This window comes from Alosa sapidissima, chromosome 2 (assembly GCF_018492685.1).
Source record: "Alosa sapidissima isolate fAloSap1 chromosome 2, fAloSap1.pri, whole genome shotgun sequence".
NCBI lineage: Eukaryota > Metazoa > Chordata > Actinopteri > Clupeiformes > Clupeidae > Alosa > Alosa sapidissima.
The window spans coordinates 6,977,707-7,005,329 of NC_055958.1; the positions used below are offsets into that span (position 1 = coordinate 6,977,707).

The 27,623-nt window shown below is 41.5% G+C and overlaps 1 long non-coding RNA gene across 1 annotated transcript; it reads right to left on the minus strand.

Moving 5' to 3' along the window:
- Positions 1 to 9,515: 9,515 nt before the first annotated feature.
- LOC121688280 lies at positions 9,516 to 18,677 on the minus strand. The gene is made up of 3 exons (XR_006024546.1): positions 18,666 to 18,677; positions 17,816 to 17,825; positions 9,516 to 9,599 (listed from the first exon to the last, which is right to left on the minus strand). It is a non-coding gene; the product is annotated as an uncharacterized LOC121688280 (long non-coding RNA).
- Positions 18,678 to 27,623: the final 8,946 nt, after the last annotated feature.

Consider the following 27,623-nt stretch of genomic DNA (forward strand, 5'->3'; position numbering starts at 1 on the left):
AGGCACAAGCCAAGGCATGTGGCCTTGGTCATATGGCTCATGGTCTGATAAAGTGAAGTGCGTATTATTCGTTAAGGGAATAAACACAGAATAACCAAGTGACTCCAATATGCTAATTGAAACTGACCTCAGGGCCCTTTTTTTCTGTCCCCGCAATCGATGACCCCACGAAGCTCAAAATGCTAATATAAACAAATCAATATCCATCTCATTTATACAGGTGATTAGACTCAGAAAGGATTTTATAACCGTCCGCCTCTGCCAAAAACTACCCCTGCATCTTTCCGCTGCCGCACTCTTAATATAATTTGAACTGGGTCCAGGGCCAGCGCTTTTCTCTCCTTTTGTTTTTACCAGGCCTCTTTAATTTCCTCATTCAAGGTATGCAGGAAATGGCCGCATTGGAGCGCAGAGGTGCCTGCATAAACATATTCATTATTTCAATTGATCCGTGTGCTGAGAGGCTCTCTGAGGAGCGAACCGTAAGAGCAGGAGCTCTGGGGGCTGTGAAAGCCTTGATAACATAACTCTTTGTCAGACCGACTGCAGGTTCTCCACACATCTTACTAAAGGGAGGAGGGGGGTGGAAAAAAAAGTGTTACCACAGCAGCAGAGGAGTTCATTAAGTCCTCCTCCTCTTTGCTTGCTTGAAAATGTCACTCCGTGCTGTAAATGTGTTGTGTACGCCATATGTGATAGTGGAAGTGGTGGTTTCTATCGTGATGTATTTGAAGCATGACAGAGCACATTTTTTTGTTGTTTTGGAAACCTTTTATCCTTTAATTACATTAGCAGATGTGCCGCAGGGGAATTCTGTGGAGCAGTCCAAGAATCCCAGCACATCTTAGTCAGCAGATTCAATTGGAGAAATACTGTGCTACTTATGACTATTAAGTCCAATGCAGACAGAAAGGAGAGAGGAGAAGGAGGGAGAGAGAGGGAGAAACATATCTGCAGTGTGTGAACCCTGGGCCGTTCTGCAAACGCCAGCTCTGCATTAACCAGAGGACTTATCAAGCCCCTTTTAAAATATTACCGTGGATGCATTAGACCTCATTTGCCATTGATACTCCTGCCAGGCCATTGGCAGGGTTGGGGGTGGAGGGGGAGTGTGGGAGGGGGCAGAGACAGGCACGGGGCAGGAAGTGTGGAGTCATCATATTCAGGCGCTGGCCAAGAGCGTGAGGCAAAAGCCCCCCTCTCTCTTCACCGTGCCGTCCTTCACTCCTCTTTGACCCCCCACTAACTGCTCCGCACTGCTCTCTCTTAATGACTCCCTTGCTCACACATCCCACCTGCATTCAACCCTCCAGGGACACATCCCTCGCCTGCAGCCGCGTCCGGACACTAAAATCCCCCCTGTGCCCGAGGGCCAGCCAGACCTCAGCAGGTCAAGCGTCACTTAGAGTTTGAGTAAATGTAAAGTGCTAGAAATGGTTATATGCAGGGTTTTTTTTTTCTGTTGACATTTGTCTCAGGGAGGAACTATTTTTTGTGAACAAAAGCCTCTCTTGTTTTGGCAAGACAGCGAAATCATGAAGCTATGATTTGAATTATTTAAAGGATTCGTGGCTGAATCCATTTTCTTTATCTACATGTTGGACCCACTTCTCAGAGATGAGCAATGCATTAATAAAGACTGTTATGCAAAACAGCCAGTCTGACATTTACATTTTCTCCGCCTGTCATCCACTTAGACCCATCACTCTATATGTCAGGGCTTTGATTCCTAATTTGTCTGCAGCCGCCACTACCCGCCACAATTCACCAAAAAAAAAAAGAAAAGGAAAAGGAAAAACTGTCGGAGCATGTCTGGCACAGAAGGGAGTGGAGGGCTCATGGTCATGGAGGGGACCCAGGAAATGAGATGTCTGCCTCGTCATGATTTGGCCCCTCTGCTGCGAGAGCCTGCCGGGGTAACAATGGGCAATCAGGTAGTGCAGCTGCCGCAGGGCCTCTACACTTCCACTTTTCCTGAGCAAAAGTTGAGTCAACCCCTCCAGCCCTCCTCTCCTGGCTCTGACCGCTGCCAATCTCCCAGCCCACCCCCTCCCCCCCAGTCTGCAGTCCTAATGTCTCACTCAGGCCCGTAGCAGAGGGAGAGAGAGAGAGAGAGAGAGAGAGAGATAGTGAGAGAGATGGAATGAGAGAAAGAGATAGGAAGAGACATGGATTGAGAGAGAGGAGGGCAGATGGATAGAGAGAGAGAGAGAGAGAGAGAGAGAGAGAGAGAGAGGGACAGAGAGAGAGAGGAGGGGTGGAGTAGCTGTGCCAGAGGATTACTATGTCTGGTCACTGGCACCTCTCCACCATGGCAAATTAAAATGAAATCCTTCAGCACGCTCATCCAATCTAGATTGTCCATGTGTAGCTTAAAGGCAGCATCCTGTGTTATACCATTTCAAAACCCATTAAAAAGAAGATGTGTTTGGTGGATTGTCACCATATGTATTATATGTAATGTTTGCGTGTAGTTTAAAGGCTGAAATATCTCCCAATTGTTTAGTTTTGTCTTTGCCAGCATAACCAAATGTGATTAGAGGTCCCACAGAGATGGAATAAGTTCCAGGAATTTATGCTGTGCTTATCTTAATAATTATTATGTGTTGTGTAGTAAATGCCTTGCTCGCTTCCCAAATAATGGAGCTTGACTGATCGGTTCACCCGGCATCGGGAGCCTGGCTGCTGCGACCACAAAGCTAAATAGCCCATTACATTCAAAGATGATGCATTCACAAGCAATGAGCTGCTTAGGTGGATTTCACAGGCCTATTGGCAAGGCCTGATTGGCGCCCCTCACCCATTGATCTTGAACAAGCTGACATGAATGCATTTATGATTGCTTATTAGTCATCTCCTTTGCCGGGTTTGTCCTGTGCTCTTTGTGTGTGTGTGTGTGTGTGTGTGAGACTAAAGAAGTTCAGCACGAGGTCAAGGATTGGTGTGTGTGTGTGTGTAGTGGGGTGCTCATTCAGACTCTGAAGATAATTAGCTATTGCCAATAATGTGTTTTGGATCAAAGATGAACCGCTCATGAGCTTGTCCATAATATTCCAAAACCGCGATTATGACATATAATTAACATCTGTGACTAATTAACGTCTACTTAACATAGCACGATTAAATTAGCACATAGACTACAAGTCGTTCCTGGCATCCTTACTGGTATAACACTGCTGGGAAAGAGTATCTGATGATTTCTCTTCCGGGGTGGGGGGTATGGAAGGGAGACCTCGGTGACGATATATCAATATTAAATCAACCAAATTAACCAGAATCCTCAGAGAAAGTGGATCATTTCTCATCGTTAGCTGACAAAAAAGGGAAGGCTAATTCACAACGGCTAAATGAGAATTAATGACAGTGCCTTGAGTCACATGCCTGTCAGGGTCTCGCTTCCTGAAACAAATCCGCGCCGCTGGATTTTGGGGACATTTATGCTGCATGGGGTGAGCTCGAGCCCCGGAATACCTCCACTTTCCTTAATGTCCCTCTCGTCACCATGGGAGCCCTCTAAACAGCCTGCTGGGAATAGCACTGGGGCGGGGGGAGACAAATATTTGAACTTATATTTCCATGAAGGTGACATTTAGTCTTCCTTCCAACCGTGCTTTTTTCCCTTTGGACTGTCACACACACACAAAAAAAGAGAATTTCTATATCATCTTCACGCAGTCCATATCCTCTTAAGATAAAGATCGGTTCAGTGCCTCTCCCTGCGCCACTTAATAGGGTTGACTAATGGAGAGTGGATTTCCGATGGCACCGCAAGTGTGTGGTAATGCTTGCCACCAAACCTGCTTTTATGAAACATTTGCCTCTTTGAAAATGTGCAATTAGGGCACTTTAATATGTCAATGCACACCAGCATTGGACTAGTGGCTTAGCTTCACTTCTGCGAGTGTGTGGTTTGAGCTCTCTCTCCCTGCCTCTCTCTCTCTCTCTCTCTCTCTCTCCATTTTTAGTGCAGTGAAGATGAAGACTTTTACTTTCCTCCTTTTTCTGGTAAAAAACCCTTCCTTTTTGTCCTCCTATACAAGGATGGCAACCTCAGCGCTGTCAAGGACACTTTGTGTGCAAACCACGGTCACATCTGACCAATGCCGCTGTAGAGAATTTGTCCTTGAGGACTATCTTTTTTTGTTATCATTTTATTTTATTTCTTATCGCTTATCATTCCCCATTACAATAAATGCACTGAACACTTTCACTGGCATTGTTTTTGGAAGGAGGATGGAGGGAGGGAGGGGGCTGGATGTAGGCAGCTTATTGAAACAGGCAATGCCTTCATGAAGAGGAGGATGAAGAACAGGAAGAAAAAGAAGGGGAAAAAAGCCTCTATATTTATTTGTCAAAAAAACTCCCCTGCAATTGACAGATGAAAGGAATCCAATAAGACTACCCCTCCTGCATCATTTAACCAAATTACTCCTCACACACACACTTCCTCCTTGAGGTCAACAGAGGATCAGCCACAGACTGATGAGCCATTAGAGCTGTGTGTGTGTGTGTGTGTGGGGGTATGTGTGTTTCCCCTGCTCTCGTAGCCATTGCTGATACGCATGCAAAACAGCCATGTAAAAACTCCATTAAAAAGCATTAACATGTGGAACGCTGCCTAACCAAGCAGAGCTGGGAGGCTTTGGCTCCCGGAACCACTGGCTACAATCAGGGAAATTAAGCTTTACCTGGGGAAAAAATGCTTATTTAGCACGACGGTGCTAGCGAAGTGTGAGCGGGCGCCCTTTTTTATTGAATTTAACTCTTTCCCTTTCAAGGAGCAGAGCGAAGCACTCTCTTTCTTGCTTGTGGGGGAAACACAAATCACTTTAAAGAGAAACAAAGAAAGCAAAACTTTTTTTAATTCTTGCTTTCGCAAAATGTGGTGTGATGCAGAGAGATACTGCAGTCGTAACATAACCTAACGAGCTTTCAGACTCCTGGTACTTTAGGAACATTATTATTCATGGTGATGCTCTGCTATGAAACATTGATATAGCAGAACAACCCCAATTAAGTTGAATTTATAAGGCATAATGCCAATGACCTCCCTCCAAATGATCTTAAAATTTTATGTGCAGTATGCTGCATCGAATGTACCTCAGAATAATTGACTTTCATATGACTATTTTGATTAATTTAAGAGTTCAAATACTTCATTGCTGTGTTGGGAGCTGCATGCATGTGGTCTGTGTGTATAAGTGTGTGTGTGTGTGTGTATAAGTGTGTGTGTGTGTGTGTTGGAGTTGAGAGAATATGCTCAGTCATGTGTCTGCAATGTGTGTGTTTGTTGTTGTGTCCTTTTATAAACATCCACATGGCTCCAAATATCCACATCAAACCAGCTCATTTGATAAAATGACTCAAAAGACACAGACAAAAAAAAACGTCACTGAACGACATCCACAACATTTTTTCGACATGGCCTCCTCCGGGACAATTACTCTCTGTGTTCAAAGTCCAACACAGCTTGAGAGCGGCCCATTAGCCAGTCACTGCTCCACGTCTCTGTGCTTTTGTGCTCGTCACGCCATTATCATCACAGGCCTCGTCTGATAACGCTAGCCCATCTGGATAACAGTGGACTAGATTATTCCTTTGATAAGCCTCAACCGGAACACCTCATTACATGTGATAGGATTTCCCCCCCGAGTGAAGGAGGCAGACACGCGGGGGGAGAGTGAAACGTCAAAACAATTGATATGCAGCTCTTGATGGGGTCAGGTGGGGGCATCTGCTGCCTCGTGAAGAAGATATTTTAATTATCTCTCGGCGGGTTTGTTTACCGTTTTCTCTCCGATGCCGGCGCAGAATATCGGTTGGAGCCGAAAACAACTAAGAAAGAAACAGGAGATAATAAATGGTTGTTATTAATCCCATGTGGGGATGGGTCATCACTGAAAGACTTGTTGAGGAGAGAGGCTGTCATGTTGGCGGTGTTCAGATACACGCTGAATAACATGCTTCACATGCTAGGGGGCTGTGAGCACCACACCTGTGGGGTAGGCCTATACGAATCTCGATTAGTGGGTTAGCGAGGTATGTTGCGCTCAAAGCCAGGGTATGCTGTGACACGAAAGTGGATCTGTTTTAGTGTCACTATATCACCATGGTATCTTATGCTGTCAACCAAACCAGGGGCCTGTACTACGAAGCGGGGTTACTGGCTTATCTGGTTAACTTCGAGAGTAACTTGATCACGTGTGGCGTAACATCCCGATTAACCCGTACTACGAAAGGTGGATAGGTTTTAACCGAGGTATGCTGCCATGGCAATTTACGCTGCATCTCAAACCTGCTCCGAGCAGGTTATGTTCTTGGTTAACCCGAGGTTTCCGTTAACCACACCCTTTATAAGTACCACCCCTCCACTATTCGAGACTATGTCGGCGTAGGCTACCTGGATGATCCATACGACACGAGCGCAAATCGTGAGGTGCTCTCTTCGAGGGGTTTTAGAGACCGCTATATATATATATATATTCTCTATGAAGATATAGATTGTCAGCCGAGGGAATTCGTTATCTTTGTCAGATGATCTAGGCGTCTCTAATGTCACCCGTCATAGCAATGCCCTTACGTGGACATTCATGTTTTCCATCTAATCGGTGATGCTAAACATCTGAGCAAGAATAGCCTAAAATAAATCGGACATAGCCTAGGCCTAATAAATTAAAATCACCATTTTAACAAACTTGTTGAATTGAATGGCATATTACTGTGCCCTGCACATAAAGGCTACACATTTCCACAGCACCAGAATCCGACCGAATGCCTCCCTCAACCCCTTCCACAATCGGCCTTCCACTATTATTTGCGATGGCCAACTCCTCTGCTACTGTAAAACACTCCTTACAGTAATGTTCAAAGACACCTTTTTCTTGTTAGCTGTAAAACAGAGGCCAAGTGAAGGCTAAGCATACTAGGCCTACATGTTTTCAAAATTAAGAAATATTAATGCAAGCTATAACTATATAAACCTACTATTCTGAATAATGTGTTTGTGTTTCATTTTCACCTGCTGCCATGTGCGTTTGGCAATGGTGTTGCATCTGAAATGTTCACAGGATTAGGCATACACTAAATCAGTCAATGGGGGCTACTTAAACATTCAATTATCCTATTACTGTAATCTATATGCCCACTTCTAAATTGTGTTGTGTAGGCATTTCTATGAACTCAAAATAGGCAATTTAATTATTTCAACTCATTTCAGACATTCCACAAGCTATTAATCCTCCGTAACACATATTTGAAGAACATGTGGAAATAAAACTTTACTTTTAGGCATTTAGGCTACCCAATCTGCAATACGTTGCCAACAGCCTTGCCTTGCTTTGTTCACTGCCGACATATTTGATTTTTGTCGTAGAGAGAATTTTAATTCCTCATAACTTGGCATAATAATTGTGCATTCCTCATCCGTAAAATAAGGTGATCGCGTCATCATTGAAAGTGGTGACTTGCGCTGTAACCCACCCCTTTTATTAACCTAACTCCAATTAGGTTAACCCCAGCTCAACAAATTAACTTCATAATCAGCGTCGTAGTACCGATTAACACCACAAGATAACCAGGTTTTGTCAACCCCGGTTTAACAAAGTAACCCTGGGTTACATCTGGGTAGGTTAAGCTCCCTTCGTAGTACAGGCCCCTGGTCGGGAGGAGGTTATGTGCTAAATTATAGCTCAAATTGTGTAATCTACCGCCCACTGACCAATCAATTGTCTTAAAAATGAAGTTCTATATATCTTAGTATCTTATATATCTCTAGTTCATATTTCTTACAGGTGGAGCTCCGCCTCTACTAACATTTTGGACCTCGAATGTGCTTTAATAGTGCTGTGCGTGCAAATATCCCACTATGGACGTGCATACCATACAACAACTGATGACAATTGATTTATTTGATGTTATAGGTTAGACACAGAAAATTACCGCAGTGTAGATTAAGCTATCACTCAAGAATGCGGAAGTAATTGTTTTTAAATAGAGGCAGTCTTGCATCTCCACGTTTCACGATTGGCCAACGTCATCCCAACACCGAGAACGTGCACAGATCTGAGCTGAAAGCCTAGCTTAACAAATATATCACATAACTGCTATCGTAGTATCACCTAACGTATACCCCTGAGTCAAGGCTTTGTCAAGCCTCGATATGTCTAACATGCTTCGTAGTATACCCCTGGTGTGGCGTAAACTCATGGAATTTATCATACTGACACAACGCAGTTATTCACTCACACCCTATTTGAGAGGACTCAATGAAAAATATACCTTGTTCAAGCATGTGAAACAAATTGTTCTTTTAAACTGTTGAGTTTGTGTTTTTTGTAAGCTTTGAAATAATCTTTTCTGCCTCAAAGGTTTTTTTTTTAAATTTGAATCAAGGTCCTGTTTTTCACAAAAATATGCTTTCTGAGGTGAGGAATAAAACTGGATCATTTCTTGATTTTTTAACTGGATTCTGGCAAAGATCTCTCATACTCCTGTTTCCTGCTGCTAGCTTCGGTGCCACAGTGACGCGAATGGTGAAGCAGGAAACAATGTTTTCACAACGGATAATGCACGGACCAAAACTCAGCAAAGCAGCAGTGAGCACAATGCACGTCCAGATGACTTAGGCCCACAACACCTACAATGCACGACAAAAATAAGATTAAAACCAGACAAACATGAGAAACGAGTTAAATACCTCAATAGGCTACATACCAGTGTAGCAACTCATCACTTGAGACAGGGTGTAAGTTACTGAGAGTGCACCGTGGCGGAACAAGCCATGCACCAAGACAGCACGGAGGCCAGTGAGGCAAGCATGTGTAGCAGAATGAAGTGGTGCAGTGCCCACTTTTTATTCAAGCACAGGTGGCGGCATCGTGAGTGGCTCTCGGTAGCCAGATATGGGCCAATCAGTACAACAGTGCCTCTATTTAAATTCAAGGACCCTCATTGTGTTATGCCAGACGTCAAAGGCCCGCCCCTTTTTACCGCCCTGACAATTGCCATCGCCGCAGGTATGATCACGCTTCCTGTGCTATTTTACTGGTAAAGTCTTTTTATATTGTTACTCACACTTAGTGCTTTGTCGTAGAGTCTCCCCCTCCCTGTGCAGCATTGGCCTCCCGCTGGCTGGATGTGCGTCCAGTGCAGTCCCCGGGTATGTTATATCCATTTGTACGAAGTGAAGTACTCAAGTAGTTCCCGTTTTAAGTGAGTATTTTGTGTGTTCCAGGGATCACTATGTAGCAGGGGAGCGGCTGTCAATTGGCTACATTGATAAGAACTCTGCTGCTTTGCCTACGTAATTTTTAGCCTACGACTTCTTCATGTGCCCGTCTAATCAGCACCACTGGTCCCGCTGTTAACGTGGCCTGCAGCTAGCTTGTCGTAGCCTACGCTAGTGGACTACGCATAGAGGCCTTGGACTAGAAAGCCACTGGAACTCATTCGGGTGCTATAGCGCTCGTTAGGAAGGAATGGGTGCTTGATGAACGGACCCTATTTTATTGATTGTTTTTCTCTGTTCTGCGTTGCATCCTGTTATTGTCTGTGTTGTTTGTAGCCTACGTTTGTCTGTCTGTTTCTTTGTTTCTTATACACTTGACTGGAGGCCGTTTCCCCTAGTGCTGTTGATCGCCAAAGTGTTGACCTTTGTTTTGTGATTTGTCTTTCTGTTTGCACTAATCTTTGTTAATTTGTTTTGTCCTCACTAAGGGGAGGCTGTGAAGCTGCGGATCCTTAGTGTGACTGTTTGTTTTATTGGTTGTTGTTTGATTTACTTTGTTACACTTTATGTGAGCTGTCTGTAATCCTTGTCCGTCCCCTCTGTTTAGGTGCTGAGAGCCGAAAGTGGGAGCAGTTCCTGGTGGTGATGGGTTCCCATCTTTGTGTGCTGTGACATTTGTCTCTCACTGAGTGTATTATTGCCGTGTGTGTGTGTGTGTGTGTGTGTGTGTGTGTGTGACCAAACACGTGTGATTGGGTGCCTCCTTCGGATACTCATTATTATCCACTGCCCTCCCACCGGTAAGCCTCAGCCCTCTTCCTGTTTTATGTGTATGTGAATTTACAGTGTAAAAATAAATAATTGTTTTTTATGGAACCATGTCTCTGTCAGTTCTACGAACCTGAGTGCCTTACTGGGTTAAGGATGTTAATCTCTGAATTATATCTTTGGGTGCAAGTCCCATCGTGGCGTAGTCAGCTATTGTGTAAAATCTCTACCACTTGCCACACATGGATGGTGCTGGAAAACCAGGATTGCAGATATTAACCTCCTGAAACAAGTAAAAACGGTAGCGCAAGAGGGAGAAAAACACAGAGATCTCATACCGGCGGCCGGCAGGAAGGCGTGCGTTGGGAAGTGACAGAGGCAGGTTTCCAGGTGTCCACCTGGGCAAACGCTACCTACCATTTTATATGGTAGCCAGGTAAACTTATTGGCTAAGCAATTAGGGAGTGATTATGGGGCCCTCCACCCCTTAATCCTGCTACACAGGAATGGGGGGACGAGAGACTGAAACGTTCAAAGCAATTATGCCGGAATTGTTTCAAGGCAAACACTGAAGTGTAGCATTCGAATTATGTTCGCATAGCACACCAATTCAAAAGTAGCCTATGTGTTTTCTGTCGGCTAGCTTCTACGTGTCCAGCTACTATAGTCCTATAAATGAACAGAATATCAAACCTTTTTCAGTAGCCTACAATTGTTGCAGATATCACATAGGTATCCCTTACATACATTGCATGTTGCATATTCCAACATAAGGAAGCAGTTAAGAAACTTCTAACTCCCTGTCTTAAACCAACGTGATATCAGCTTCAAACAAGCGGCAGCAGCCATCAGTGATGTTTTTTTTTTTTAAATAACCGGCTTCTTCAACAGGGTGCGCTATCGTCTTTGTGTAAAGCCCGCCTCAAGGGTTCTGATTGGTGCTTCGATCTAGGAAAATTGGAAATAGGGCTGCACAGTCCCGCCCACAGCCGATGCCGGAAGTAAAAATTCAATGCAATTTCTCCATTGACAATTGCGGTATAAGCCATAAAAACTTAACTGCACGTGGTAGACTTAAAACCAGCTACGGCTGTACTAAGTGATTGTATATGCTTATATAGACGCCAAAAGTTCATGGGGTACTAACCTTGTTTTGAAATAAATGTCTTTTAATCGCGATGTCTTGGATAAGTACTTCATTACCCACAATCCTAAAGGGTCCAGTGATGCCTCTGATTGGTGGAAAGGCCGTTATGGTCATAGTTTGAAACTTCTCAGCGAAAATTATTGACAAAGATGGCGATAGATAGATAGAAACAAAATGCTCGTTTGAACGTGAACGGTTTTGTTCAGAGCTGAAAATGCAATTGTCTTTGACAGAGGGCAGATGTAATAGTGACAAAATATTAGCTTTCAGTGTGGCACGACGTCTTTGTAAATTAGCCTACAAAGAGTCTTTTACTGCCTTTTACTTTTACTGCGAAAATCTTAATGTGATTAAAAAATTTCTTGACGAATATTGGTACTTGTATCAACAAGTGTTGTGGTTTATACATCACACAAACTTAGTCAGGGCCAATACACTATCAAATAGACCACTGTAAATGTTAGTTTAAACACTCCAACTTTTCAGGTAGCCGACAGGCTAACCTGTAGCATTTCCGACATTGTATGTCATTACATAATGCAGCTAACATTAGCCTACATGCTGCAACACATGTATGAAATATATTATGTTTTAGTGAGTGTCCAAAGTGGTGAAAGCCACTTTAAATCGGGTCACATTGACTGTTGTCAGCTTGTGGGTTTTGTAAGGGCCAGCATGAGGGACAAGACCTACAAAGTTGTGGTGAGTTAAGCAGGGAGGTTGGTAACGTTAATGCTGCTAGTTAACATTAGCTAGGCTACTGTAGCCTTCATACTGTATGATTCATATCAATCATTAACCTAGGAATACTTCTTCGTGCATTTAATAAACATTTTGTGTAATAATTCACAGCAAATTAATAAACCGAATATGGTGGTCTAAGAGCAGACCATGCACCAGTCCATGCATCAGCCCGACTGAGCAGTGATGACAGCATAGGATGACAGTCAGGTACGAAGCACTGCACCATGTTGCTAACGTTAACGTTAACCACTTTCACACACACATGATATAAAATACACAATGATAAATATAAAATTAAATATCAAAACACTATTATTTACACGATTACTCCTCATATAACTGCTATTAACTGCCCATTCACTATATAAAAATCACTGGAGGAAAAAGTTTGCATGGCCGTCATCAGATTTGGAAGTCGCTCAAGAGACTTTTTCGCGGTTCTTGCCTTGCTTATATATTATTCAGTGAGGCGCGGTGGTTTATGGGATGAGTAGTTCCTTCTCTCGGAAATGAAAATATGTACACAGTCTTGTACTTTTGACTTTTTTTGGATTTTCTCTTCGTTTTTTCACTCAAAATGATATGTTGTATGCTTATGAGTTATGCCGTAGCTGGTAAGCCTAAGACATGCTGTAAAACTCTTTAGATACGGATTTTTCCAAAACGTCAATGGGACAAATGAATGGGAATCTTACTTCCGGCACCTAACTGCATTTTGGCTGTGGGCGGGACTGTGCAGCCCTATGGGTTAGAATGGGTTCTAGGCCAGACGGACTTACAGAGCGAATCTCGAATTTGCTGGGAGTACGTCTGGGTTTTTCCCAGGCTAGTTACAACTGTTATTTTCATTTAATTGCATTATAGCCATAATAATAATAATAATAATAATAAACTAGATGTACCGCAGAGCGGTACAAAATATGACCACCGCCCAGTCCAGCACATTTTTTCCACAAAAAGAAATCATGCTGAAAGGCCTATATGATTCTAACTGTCTCACTAAATTGCATTATCCACACTCAATTCTCACTGGTATCTGCTAGACAACAAGTACCAAAACATGATTAGTTCATAGATTTCACATGTAAAATTCATTTTATACAACCCCACCTCCATCTTGCCTGTTCATAATTCTGAGAAATTCTTGATGGTTTGTGTTATGTTATGTGTGTGGGTGTGTGTGTGTGTGAGTGTGTGCGTGCTTGTGTGTGTGCCTGCGTATGTGCTTGTGCATGCAAGCGTACATATGTCTACTGTGTGAGTATGTGTCATACATATGATTACTGTGAATGTATGTGTGTGTGTGTGTGTGTATCTGTTTGTGCACATGTGTGCACATGAAATGGGTTAACATGACCCCTGGAGGCAAACATACGGAAAAAAATGGTCATCCTAGGCCCTACAGTTCTCAAGATATTCACAGAGAACTGTGTCTGCCCTACCCTCCTTTCGGGGGTCCAGTTCAGCGTGGGGGCAACAGATCAAAACGAAAAATGACGGTTCCATGCTATCCATGCCCACCAAGTTTTGTGTACCCCGGTCTTTCAGTGTCCCGGGAATCCTTGTTGGTGTATGTCACTAAATGTACACATAAATTATTTTATTGTAAGGCCCCCCATGAACGAAAGTACACAAAACTTGGCATGCATTCGGAGGGTGTCATAATGATCCTACACTTTTAATTTCGTGCAGTTTTGACCTTGTCAGCCAGAGATATTGTGATGAAAACACCTAATTTTTTGCTTTTTAATTTTTAACTAGGTGGTGCTATACATGAAATAAGTGGTAATGGGATGGGTTGACATGCCCCCTTAAGACCAACATACATAAAAAAGGTGGACCTCCTAGGCCCTACGGTTCTCGAGATATTCACAGAAAACTGTCTCCGGCCATCTACAGGTCAGTTGGGGTATAGTAACATAAATTAATTTATTGTGTGGCCCCCCATGAACGGAATTCCACAAAACTTGGCGTGCATACAGAGGGTGTCATAATGATCCTACACTTCCAATTTCGTGCAGTTTTGACTATGTTAGGTCACAGATACCTTCAATTACAACACCTCATTTTTACTTTTTTGTGTTTAACTAGGTGGCGCTATACATGAAATGAGTGGTTATGGAATGGGTTGACATGGCCCCTTGAGATCAACATACAAAAAAAAATGGTCCTCCTAAACCCTACGGTTTTCGAGATATTCACAGAAAACTGTGTCTGCCCTACCCTCCTTTCGGGGGGTCCAGTCCAGCGGGGGGGCTACAGATCAAAACGAAAAACGATGGTTCCATGCTATCCATGTGGGGTTACATGTCCACCAAGTTTCGTGTACCCCGGTCTTTCAGTGTCCCGGGAATCATTGACGGAAATTTGGGCATGCGGAAAAAAAAGAAAAAAAAAAAAAAAATCTGACTAAACCTATATGACCGCCGCGCAGCGAAGTGGTTCATAATAGCCTACCAGTTCTCCCCTACACATTATAGGCTACCCTACCCAGTAAGCCTAACAGCGAGAGTCTAACCTCCATGTTTTTTTCTCTTGAAGCCGAGGAAATGCTTTTATAGATTTAAGCATTCTTCCTAGAGATTATGTTGAGAAATATAACTTGGACAGTAGGAAACAAGGTAGGCCCTACGGACATTGTCAGCGTAAGAAGACGTGGTGAAGGTGGGCTGAGCTCAACGTTGCGCTCAGCCCCATATTGAGCCCAGCCCCGATCTGCAACCTGCAGCCAGGGGCTTCTCACTCAAGTAGATGTTTTAGATATTTTTACTTTAGGCTACTTCACTACTTTAGATTTTTTACTTTTACTCCTTACATTTTAACACGAATATCGGTACTTTCTACTCCTTACATTTTACAAAACTGGCTCGTTACTTCAGTTTAAAATAATTTCAGTGGAGTTACCGTTATTATTTTTCGTGTCATCAATAGCAGATGGGAATAGGCTATACGTTGCACTTGACGCACCAAAGATGACTCGACAGATTTGGGCGGCATTCATTCGCGGCAAATTGCAGCTTGATGGCAGTAACGTTAATGTTAGCACATAGCCTAGTATGTCTCAATTAAATGTAGTCAAAAATGCCCTCCTCTTCTCCTCTCCTTTGGTGCTTCCCTAACTTCTAGCTGCAGTGTATATCCTTAGCAATAAGTAGATGCAGCATTGGGTCTTGAACAGGGATGTAGTGGAGGCTAAACGCAAGTAAACAACTTTTAAAAATCACATTGTATTATCCACAATAACAACATGTACACTCATCAACACTCTATGAACCACTTAATGTCACTTGTATTATGTAAACATTGGACAATAACCTCCACCATCATCAAACATGTTATTTTCTAAAAATCTGTTACCGCATGGCGCAGTCCACCTCGTGATCACAGAATTCATAGTTTACCCACCTCTTATTTTACCACTACATCCCTGGTCTTGAAATATTCACAGGAATCCATAGGAATTAAATATTCATATTGTTTTATCCAATATTAGTTGTGCAGATGTATAGTCCATCTTATACACACCCATGAAGCCAACAAAGAAAATGCAAAAATAGAGACTTCTGTAATTATTCCATTTTGTGTCTATATCAGAACCTGACATACAATCAAAATATTCTACAAGAAACCTCAGAAATGCATACTTTTATTGTCAGTATGCATTTTGGGTAACCAAAAGTCCTATGGGGAGTTTCCATATAGGGCATTACAAAACGCATGAGCATACCTTGGCAAATAATGGTCTAAAGTACTCATTTTTCATTCTATGTTGATCTACTTTTGCACACAGCTTCGAGTATTTTTTAACAGAAGCATTTGTACTTCTACTTGAGTACGGGAAGTGAGAGTTGCCATCTCTGGTGTGTATACTGATCATTTATGGTCACCCTGTGACTATGTGGGTGTGAATAAAATGAGTGAGCATAACACAAAAAATTACTATGAGATTTTGTTGTTATTTTCAACTCAATTTAATCATGACATATTATGTTTCATTCAAGTTTGATTGACTAATTCCCTGGTTTGCTGAAAAGAGAAGACAATGCAATTTACAGAGAGAAAACAATTAAATGTACATTCATACATGTAGTTACAGTTTACAGTCTGCTGTTTGTATATGCGCCAAGTTATCATTGATGAATATTCCCTTGATCATTCTATCTCTTCAAACTCAGTTGCACCCATCGCCTGACCTGCCTTGTCATGGAAGTTGTTCTTGTCATGAAATGATGGTGATGTACAGGGAAAGGTGACGCCATGATGGACCACAATATCACATCTCTTACTGCACTCCTGCAGAGCACTGCATGGATAATATGTTGATTTGGCTGTCCTACATACTCCACAGCAAAGGAAATTGTGAATTAATTAATGCCCCCGCAACATGCAAAAGCACACACTGATGAACTACTCGCATGTAGTGCCTGAGAGGCATGTAAAATGTAAACAAAGTTTCAAAGTCCATTCAGTGCCTTGTAACACCCATCAACGTAATAACTTCCCACCAACGTAATAAAAATCGGCACAAAATCAGCACGTTTCAAATGTAACAATCCTGCCAACGTAATAATTTCCCACCAACGTAATAACTCTTGCCTACTGCCAACGTTATAACCCAATTTCCCACCAACATAATAATTATTACGTTTGCAGGAAGTTATTACGTTGGTGGGAAGCAAAGATTCTAGAACAGAGCTCTGTTCTAGAATCTTTGGTGGGAAGGTTTACCTCCTACCAATGTAATAATTCACTGATTTAGTGTAGGGCTGTCAATCGATTAAAAAAAATTAATCTAATTAATTACATACTCTGTGATTAATTAATCTAAATTAATCGCATATATCATTTTTGCTGTGAAAGTATTTAAAATATTTAAATTCAAATGAATCATTGAATAATCAGCATTAGTGACATTAAAGTTCAAAAACTCTTTTATTATTATTTTCACTGTTCAAATAATGGCCTAATGACCTAATATGCTGAGGAAATAAATTCAAAAGTGCTTCGGGAAGAAGTTTTTTTTTCACATACAAGGCATTTCAGGCCACAGATATAACCTAGGGGACACAATGAAAATAAATTAACACTCCCCTCAATGTCAACACTTATTTATTTGCATTGATGTGCGACTATAGAGTTGATGAACTCCGGTGATATGAAAATTCCTTGCTGCAGACATTGCAAAGGACTTTATTTTTAACACTTTATTTTTATCAACACCATCAGGCCGTTTTTTAAAAGTATATGTTCCAATCAATGATCCAGGCAGCACGTTTTCTTCTCTCTCCTTCATTTTACAGTCAAATTTTTACTGACTAGAACGGCTCGGGGTCAAAGGTCATACAGAATCGATTAATGTGTACTAATTTTTTTAATCAGTTATTTTTTCTCAAATTAATTAATCGAAATTAATCAGTTATTTTGACAGTCCTAATTTAGTGATATTATATTTGTTTTATCAGTTGTAAGGGTATAGTTGTCAATAATTGTCACCATCTAAACCATCTCATGACCATAAAACTTTGTACCCCCCCCCCCCCCCATCCTTTACTTATACCTCAACTTATTATTCATCACCTTTACTAGGAGCCAAGCAAAGCTACATGGACACCCCTTCTTCTTTTGTTATTATTTCACTTACAGTAAATAAATGTCATAATTGCACTCTGTGACAGCCCTAGAACCGTATAGTAAATATTTTTTAAATGTGTATATATATAGAGACTCTTCATGCAAAGTTGATTTGTCATCTATTGTGTTTTTGCCTTACACAGTTCAACACCTTTAGTGGGGGCCAAGCAGATTACTGCATAGGATATCATTGTTTTTCTACCTTAAGTTATTTTCATCACCTTTTTACTGGGGGCCAAGCAGCCATGCACCCATTGTGTTTCTGCCTTCTCTTACTGGGGGCCAAGCAGTAAAGCTACAGTGTTTCTACTCTTCTGACTTTCTCTCTTCTGTTTTGTTAATAAATCGAGGTGTCCCAATATACAGAATTAATGGACAAGGCAGAGGCAGAGCAGATCTTCTTGACTTTAAGGAGATAGGTAAATTACTCCCAGAGCTTGAAAGGCATGATGGGACTGGCATACAGTAGAAGCCACACTCAGGAGCAAATGGACAAAGACCTGGCGAATAAAGTACAACCAAACAAAGCTACAGTGACGGCGCAAGTCATTAAAAATGGTGAAGGAAGCTGTGCCCATGCACCAATGGTCTGGTACAGTTTACACAGATCATTTTAGTCCAGGAAGATTTTACCCAAACCAAAACTAATTGCAACAGAAATATTTTTTGGAAATCCAAGTGGTGGAACATGGTCAAAATTGGCATAATTTGTGCATCTACAGTAGGTCAAAGGTAAAAGTTTTTACTTATGGCAGTTATACTGAACTTATTCTACATTGTGATATGCTAATTAAGTAATTTTTTCCATAAAAGGATGTAACTTGGTACACTTGTACAGTTTGAAGCACTGAACATTTTCAGATATAAATCCATTATCAAAAACCCTAATGGTCGCTGAGGTAACCAGGGACACATAGTTTTGAAAATACTGAGGTCCAAAAAACAAGGACCCCCATAATGATAATTGCACTAATGGACATTAAGTAGAGAGGGTGAAGGGAATGGAGGGTTGGCTATGGCCTCCGGAATTCTTGCCAAGTTACAGAAACATAAAAAAGAACCAATTTTGACTGGGCTATAAATTGCAGGCATTGAAAAGAAGTTGCTGCAGTGGTCTTTGACTTGTATCATTATGATTGCCTCGCTAACAAAGTGGTGGTCATATAGGTTTAGTCAGATTTCTTTTTCTTTCAGATTTTTTTTTTCCTTCAATGAGTTTCTGTCAACGATTTCCGGGACACATTGATCCGTTACCCACCTGCCACATTGGGCCCCCCAAAAGGAGGTAGGCCAGACACAGTTTTCTGTGAATATCTCGAGAATTTCTCCAGTGTAACTTGCTCTATACCAGACCTAATACAAAACATTTCTATATATATAGCAGTCACATACCCTGAAAATGAATTCGTTTTACAGTTGAATTGAATACTCATCTCACGTGACTGCGCTTGAAATGTTTTTGTCTTTTCTTTGCAAATTAATGTGAAGCCTCTTCACCATCACAGCGCCATCGACTGGCCTGGCATATGCACTACAGGGCTTTCTGTTGGTTTCACCTCTTCATGTGGACGCGAGTTTCTTTTTTTCCAGTGTTATTGAAGGCGTGAAAGCAGTAAGAAAAAATATACCCGTTGGTTTCTAAATGTCTAAGTTGATTTTGTTGTTGGATATGAACATATACAATGACTAACATAAAAAGAAAACCTTGTGAAAAGGATGTGGTCATGAGGATATAGCGTACAGCTGGAAACAGTGGCTGTGGACATGTAGCCAAAACAAGAGCCTATGATAAAGGAGTGGGAGCAATAACTTCTAACACAGTAGGCTAATATGTTCGTGCAGCACGATCACATGAAAATTAAGACAATTAACCCAATTATCCTACAGATCATACTATACAATAGCCTAGCTGACTGGCCTACAGTGTAGCCTACTGCCACAGCTCTGCTCGGTCCAAATGTAAAACCAAACAGAAGTCGCAGCATGCTCGCCGAAAACACGGTTGTGCAAACCGTGCAAAACAGTTGTGCAAAAGATGTCTTTATCATTACACAACTTTTCCAGCCTTTTGTTGCCCTTGTCCCAAATTTGTTCAGACTTGTTTCTGGCATCAAATTCAAAATGTGCTAATTATATAGTGAATTTTTTTTTTTTTTTTTTCGTCATCTACTTCCTGAGTTTTTGGTCAACAATACCCAGGACACCGGAACACCGGGGTACATGAAATTTGGTGGGTATGTAGCCCCACTAGACTTTTAGTCCCTGGGGCCACTCAAAAAAATGCAGTTTTTCCTCAATAACTACCTGAACCGTGGCACCCAGGATGAAGACATTTTTATGGTATGTTGGTCTCAACCTAGCCCATAATCACTCATTTTTGTGATTTGCACCCCCCCGGTAAAAAAATGAAAATGCAATATCATTCTGTTTTAATCACCCCTCTCTTCAGTTAAGATGTTCAGAACTGCACCAAATTGTATGATTAACCTGACATTCTCTGGGGGTATGCCAAGTTTTGTAGAATTTCATCCATGGGGGGGTCTAAAACAATTAAGTTATGTGTACATTTAGTGACTGTACACTCATTGGCCTGTAGATGGTGGTGCACATATATACACACGCACACACACACACAGGCACGCACATACCATCGGTATCGGCAATTAGAATGGCCAATACATAAAACCAAATATTCATCATAATAATAATTTGGCTGCATTTACAGTATTGGCGTTACGTAGTTGTTTGTCCACCAGATGGCGCATCGTTGCAGTGAGACATCATTTTGTTGGAAGTTAATCTAAAGTGGGTTGGAAAGACAATACGCTTCCTACAAGGACAAGACTAGTTTACTGCAGAGAACGTCTAATAAGGGTAGGATGATTTCTGCATGACATGTAATTCCCATTTCTTCTTGAAGCTGAAATAAATCTGAGAATGTTTATCGGACATGCTTGGTTTTTACTGTAGGTAGGCTACGTTAATCTTAAGTTATATCAATAGCCTAGGACGTAGGTAAAATAATGTTACTGTAAACACTGGTTGAGTGATGGAGGCCAATTTGATTATTGATGTATTTGTAGAAAACCATAAATGAGGTTATAGGCTACCAAGCAAATTGATAACAGCACTAATTGTATCTTTCGACTGTCATCTCATTTGCTTATGACCATAACCTAGGCTACTAACAGGAGCTAAGTGAGTTAGCCACAACACGTTCGCTATGCGATGGTTTTCTAATGGAAAATATATAGGCTACCTGAAAGATAACCTGTCTATGATGCATTCTAAACACCGGGCTGGGACATTTCTGCTCAAAGTCTTAAAAAGCATCTGAGTCAACGTTCATTCCCAAACACCCATATAGGCTACTTCAATCCTCTATTTTTAAAGGTGATTCAAGTAAGGAAGAGCATGGCTCAAAGTAAAGTAACTAGGACTGAAACTACATAAATTTGTCAAAGTGAATAATTGTGTCAACTCACCGCAATGTAGATTTATTAACGCACCCGTGATGATCTACATCTCCATTTAAACCAAATGTTTTAGAGCGCACGTTGAGAGATGTATCCAGGGCAGGGCTGTAGGCTACCTACACATATTTGTTGCACGTGCTACAAAAATCATTCTTTGGATGGATGATTTAGTACCAACGTTACACCGGTCCGATACAGTTTTGCCTATGGCTATACCGTGAGACTAAGACTCTTTGTTTGTTCGAAGTGCGTGTTTAGGGTGTGAGAGGGGAGTCGATGTGCTTTGATTCCAGCTTGGTAGTTGTAGTCTATGCGATTAAAAAAACACATGTGTGTGAAGTATCCAAACAATGATAACGCTTTCATTATGGCTGCTTTAGCCACAGACCTTGAGCTACTGTACAGTGGGTTGGGTTCCATTTAGAAGTGTCCACTTCATTCGCGCTTTCCGTGATTCACACAGCTGTGTGAAATGTATTACTACTGATATGCAAAACTATTAACTTTTCGCCAAGAGGTGGCAGCTTAAGTCCGCTTGATACTGTAAGCCATTGGTTCCCAATGGAGATTTTATTTTGGTCACCAGCATAGTCTAGTGACAATTTATGTTGTGGCCTAGTAATAGGCCTAGCATACAGTAGGGTCTACCTTATATAGCTTATATAGTTTAACAGTCACGGTTTTTTCATAACTCCCTCTATGCATTTTTGCATTTAGAATAGCTCTGAAACCGGGGGGCGAACACGTCGCAGGGAGGGGCGCCAGTGCGTGGATATCTCAATCGCAAAATTAAACAATATTTCTATCGGGCGCCTACCATGGACTAGGCTGGGTGAACTCAGCCAGGGCCCAGTTCCCCGAAAGCATCTTAAGCATAAGAGCGTCGTAAAGTCCCTCTTACGAACGTCTTAAGATTTGCCGACTGTTTCCCGAAACCATCGTAGCTTAAGAGCGTCGTGAAAACACTCGTAGATCTACAAGTGCTCCAGAGTTCTCGTTACCGGCTAAGAGCGTCTTAACAGTACTTCTCACTGAGGTCACCAACAGGACATACAGAGGAATTACAACTTAGAATACATAATTACAACTTACATTCCCATTCTTTATTGTGTTTACCTGTGATGAATCAGATTTTAGCGTGCAAAATAGCATAGCCTACATTTAATGGTCATAATAATGATGAAAAGCGGACAAAAATGCAAGCATTAAGTTATGAAACGAGACGTTGCCAGAATAGTTTGCCATTATCTTTGCTAAGTGAAGGCTATATTTTAGGCCTATGAGGTAAAAGCAGAGAAAGGAACATGTGGTTTAGTCTGTACAGCATATCAAAATCTAAGCCTACACATTTCCTCACTTTCTTACTCGACTTCTTTCTTATGTCCAAACGTGTTCTTAAGTGACACCGCGAAAAATTATTGCATGGTGCAACAATCTAATCTTAAATAATTATTATTTATGTCTGTGTGTGGTATATAGTCTACTTTGGATGCTTACATGCGGATGTCAAAGTTTTTTTATTTTCGTATTGATGTGAACTAAAGTGTAGATCCGAAGTTTAAACGGTAGGCCTATAGCTGTGACGTGCAGTCACCTGACATCACCATCAAATGAGAGGATATTTCAGAACTACTGTATTAACGTGGACAGCTCCTCTTAAGAGCATCTTAAGAGCAGTGCACGCGCGTTCACGCTACGAGCATGTTCGGGAAACAGTCGGAAGATGAATCGTAGAAAACCCTCTTAAGAGCGTGTCTCCGTCGTTATCGGGAAACTGGGCCCTGATCTGCCGGCGATTTCTTTTTTGATTTCTTAAAAGATTGACCTTGGTCTGGCGAAAGCCAGACTAACCATGGACCTCATAGTTGCAAAATGCAAGGGAACATTAATCAGCCTATTATTTGCACGAACAATAACGGACAGTAGCTCTTCAACTTGGCCCGTTAAAATGTGTATGAACAGTCTAGCAACGCATTTTTATAAAGGCCCTTTTGGACATGTCAGTTATTTGCATCAATGGGTGTTTTTTGGACATGTCAGTTATTTGCACCACTGGGTGTAGACTACTGGTATTTAATTTGTGCATTGACAATAAAGCTGAATTTCATATGAACTAGATGACTAAACTTATGCATATGTAGAAGAAGAAACATTCACAAAAATCCATGACATGACCTCTTTTCTTGATAGCTGTTGAAAATGGCATGGAACTGACAGGGATTGTTTTGTTTAATAATAAATAAATAAATACATTATGCTGCTCCCTACTGCTTTTCCCAAATACAATGCCTACAGGTGTACCTTTCATCAGTCCAGTTGCAATGGATGGACTGTGATGAACTGCCCTACTTGTGATTATTTAGAGATTTTAAAGGTTTTATAACAATGCTACAAATTTTTTGGCAAGTGCTACAAATCTATTCACCTTTGCAGCGCCAGTAGGCTACTTTGTGTGCGGCCCGCAAACACACATTCCAAACAAGCATACACAAAAGTTTCACGAGTGGGGGATGGAGTAGAAGATGGAGACAAATTCATTAATATGATTTATTTTCACAGAATGGATGTACAGGACTGAGCAGCGGTCATATTGTGTACCGCTATGCGGTACATCTAGTATTTTCCATAAAATAGTCAAATTTCTCTCCTTTAACAAATGATATGTTGTCTTTGAAGTTTGAACTATTCTCAATTAAATATAGTGTTGATATGAGTTGTAAATCATAGCATTCTTTTTTATTCACATTTTACAAAGCGTCCCAACTTTTTTGGAATTCAGGTTGTATAAGAATGTTGCCAACTAAATATTCCATTTGATGTCATAATGCACTCAAGCAGACATACCAGAGCCTTATTAAGGTTTTGCACCTACGTCATAATGTCATGTGACCGTTTGTTTACAACTAGAGTGGTAGGCAAGAATGGTAGGCAAGGCACTGCAGAGAGTGGTAGGCAAGCCTACAACAGTCGGGTTGCATAGGCTACACATAGTTACAAATAGCTTCAAAATTGAAATTTTAATATCAAATATTGACCGGGATACCGACCACTTGTGTATGGCCTAACAGTTGGTTTTAAAAGAAGCAAAAAGGCAACGAACGACTGTTTAGCCTACCTATCCTCGTGGTTGTGGAGGATGATCGTTAGCAGCTGTGAAGTCTTTTATTCTCAAGATGGCCTAATGGTGTAGCCTACTGTCTACGAAGACGTAGGCTAAAATACTATCTAACTATCTACAGTCATCCAAAAATGAATTGCCAGAGATAGGCTATGAAGGGAAAAAGTGCAACATTTTAAACATGGCAAGATTTTTTTTTACAGTTTGTTCTAATTTGTCTTGTGAAATTCATGCTTGTGGACATCAATCACCTATCTCCTGTCCTTCTATTTCACGTTATCATGAGTGTCATTTGATTATATAATCACAACAAATGTTAATAAATGAAAACAGAATAGGCTTATGTGCTATAGCCTACAGGTCAGTTAGGCTAACTCCCGTCTGTCAAAATAAACTGATTTGATCCTATGAATTGTTTAGCGATCACACACAACAACTTAACACAGCAACCTCAAACACCACTGTTGAACCTAGGCTACTGCTTCAGTCATGTAAGAAATAAGCAGTTTATGAATTATCTTTACCCGTTTAATCAAGTCCACATGAATAAAATAACAGCATATTTAAAGGCTGAGCTAGCATAACAGCCTAATATAGCCGATGCTGCAATGAACTAGTAAAAAGGTTTCATACAATGATGATCTTTATCACTCACATTCTGAGTTTTTCTGGGTGGTTATATATCCATGCAGATCGTCTTCGAATGAGTCATCGCTGTTATATGTTATAATATGTTACAGGATTCATGACTTTAACGACATAATGTTACATGATGCTGACTGACGCTGCATGGCTATGTAGGCTACCGTTTTAACATCTGCTGAGTCTACTGCCTACCAAAACCTGTTGCTGTTCAGTTCAAGTTAAATTATCAAATATTGTTTGATTTTGTGTCAACTTTCAGAGGGAAGACATGTTCCTTTCTGGCCAAATTTCACAGCTTCTAAGAAAGTCTATCGTCTTCGTGTAAACAGAGTTTTGAACAGAGAAAAAAAGTTAGGCTACCATAGGCTACATGCAGGTTCTCCCATAACGTTATCGATACAGATCAATGCACCAAATCAGGGCGATTTTAGCGAAATAACGTTCCTGTGACAGGCTAGCAAATATTGAACAATGGGATAACGTTTCATCATCACCTTTACTGATGCCTGAAATGTTGACATTGCTGAAATACAGAGATGTAGCCTACTGAGAGGCAGCTGCAGACAACGATGTTCAATGGGTTCAACTTGTCCCTTGCCTACCAGGTGGATGTAAACAAAGCTATAGAACCTACGTCACATGAAAAACGTTAATAGACCCTTTCAAGAGAGTTCCATTATCAGCATCATAGTTGGCCCCACAAGACTTCCTTTTTAACATTCCATATGTTATCTTAATGCAGAGGAAGTATATTGGGGCCCAAATAGAACGTTCAAGTATTGTTTTTGTTTTTATTGTTGAAAGGGTCTATAGATGCAAATTCCGGAATGTGAACTAGTGAAACAGTTAGAAGGGTAGAAACAGCGCAGCTTTACTGCTTGGCCTCCAGTAAGAGAAGGTAGAAGGTAGAAACACTGTGGGTGCATTCACAACTGTGTGGCCCCTAGTAAAAAGGTGATAAAATAACAAAAAGTAGAAAAACAATTATTGCCTATGCAGTTATCTTCTTGGCCCCCACTAATTGGTGTTAAACTATGTGTAAGGCAAGCACAATAGATGCCAAAGCAACTTTGCATAAAGTTTTAGGGACCTGTCCCTATACATATACTACATTTAAAGGGACACCAGGCAACGTTTTTGTGTTAATTAATCATCTTCGTAAGTCGGTATATGGTTAAATGACTCATTACAGGGCGAATGAAGACTCTCGCCCGCCCCTACTGCCTGTAGGAAGAATATCCCGCTTGCAAGTTTGGTGTATCCTACCCGTGATCTTCAGTCTCACGAAGTCTCAGACATCACGAGAAGCAGGATCAGTTTACATCCTGCATCCCCAGCACAGAGGCAGGCTAACGAAACCCTGCTAGCGATTGTTGCAAACGTGTGTATAATGGCAGAGCCGGTGAAGAAGCAGCGAAAACCCTTGACCGAAGATGCAAAGAAAAGGAAAAGAGCTTCAGTCCGAGCGAGGGCTCGCACAAGTATCGACGCGTACAGACGCTAGGGGGACCTTCGTAGAGAAAAAGCACTCAGGCTTGCCTGGTGTCCCTTTAAAAACTATTTACTACACGGTTCTAAGGGCTGCCACAGACTACAATTATGGCATTTATTTAAGGTAAATGATAACAAAAGAACACTAGGGATATCCTTGTAGCGTTTGCTTGGCACCTAGTAAATGTGAGAAGTTAATGTAATCATTTTTTAACCTTCCCACCAACATAATAACTTCCTGCAAACGTAATAATTATTACATTGGTGGGCTATTGGGTTATTACATTGGCAGTAGGCAATAGTTATTATGTTGGTGGGAAGTTATTACGTTGGTGGGTGTTACAGTGCCTCGTCTTACGCCTTGCATATTTGCAGAATGCATTGGTTCAAAGATCATAGGTAAGGACCTGTGCAGCTGTGACCTATGATTCAGGCAGGCAAGTGAGTAAGTATTAGTATAAGTATATATACTCTTTTGATCCCGTGAGGGAAATTTAGTCTCTGCATTTATACCAATCCGTGAATTAGTGAAACACACTCAGCACACAGTGAACACACAGTGAGGTGAAGCACACACTAATCCCGGCGCAGTGAGCTGCCTGCAACAACAGCGGCAGCAGTGAGGGGTTAGGTGGCTTGCTCAAGGGCACTTCAGCCGTGCCTACTGGTCGGGGTTCGAACTGGCAACCCTCCGGTAACAAGTCTGAAGCACTAACCAGTAGGCCACGGCTGCCCCAAAGTAATCCCCCTAGGCTACTAAAGCATGCACGCTAATACAGAATGAATTTTTCAAGATGGGTTTTGGCTGCACTCTTCCTGTTGTATGTCAACATGAATGTAAGCGAAGAACTTGACCAGATGAACATTCAACCGTGGGTTAACGAAAACAAGTGATATTTCCTTTTTCTTTACTAAATTAATCTATGCTGGGCCCTACAAATGCTTTGTTCCATGATGTTCAGAGGACACATGCTCGAGACTTGTTTATGTTTATGTTTGCTTATATTTTTCTCATATGACATACATCAGAATGAGTTTTCTTCTCAGGCATGGCCTCAGTGTGTTTTCTCTCCCTCCATCCTCTCTTCTTCATCTTCTTTTCTTCTCCCCCCCCTCTCTCTCCCTCGCTCTGCCCTGTCGTATGCCCATCCTGCGGTGCTGCACTCCTCAAAGGGTGTCATCCCATCCTGCTCTCCGCTCCGCCAGCAGCCTCCCCGACAAGTCAGAATATCAGCAAAGCCATGACTCTGTTGACTTTCAAATAATGCTGATGGCGAGAGAGAGAGACAGAGAGAGAGAGAGAAAAAGGCGGGTTTAGTGCTGAGTCCTGTTGACAAATGTTGGGTAATAAGAGAGAAAGGCAGCGAAACACGGATC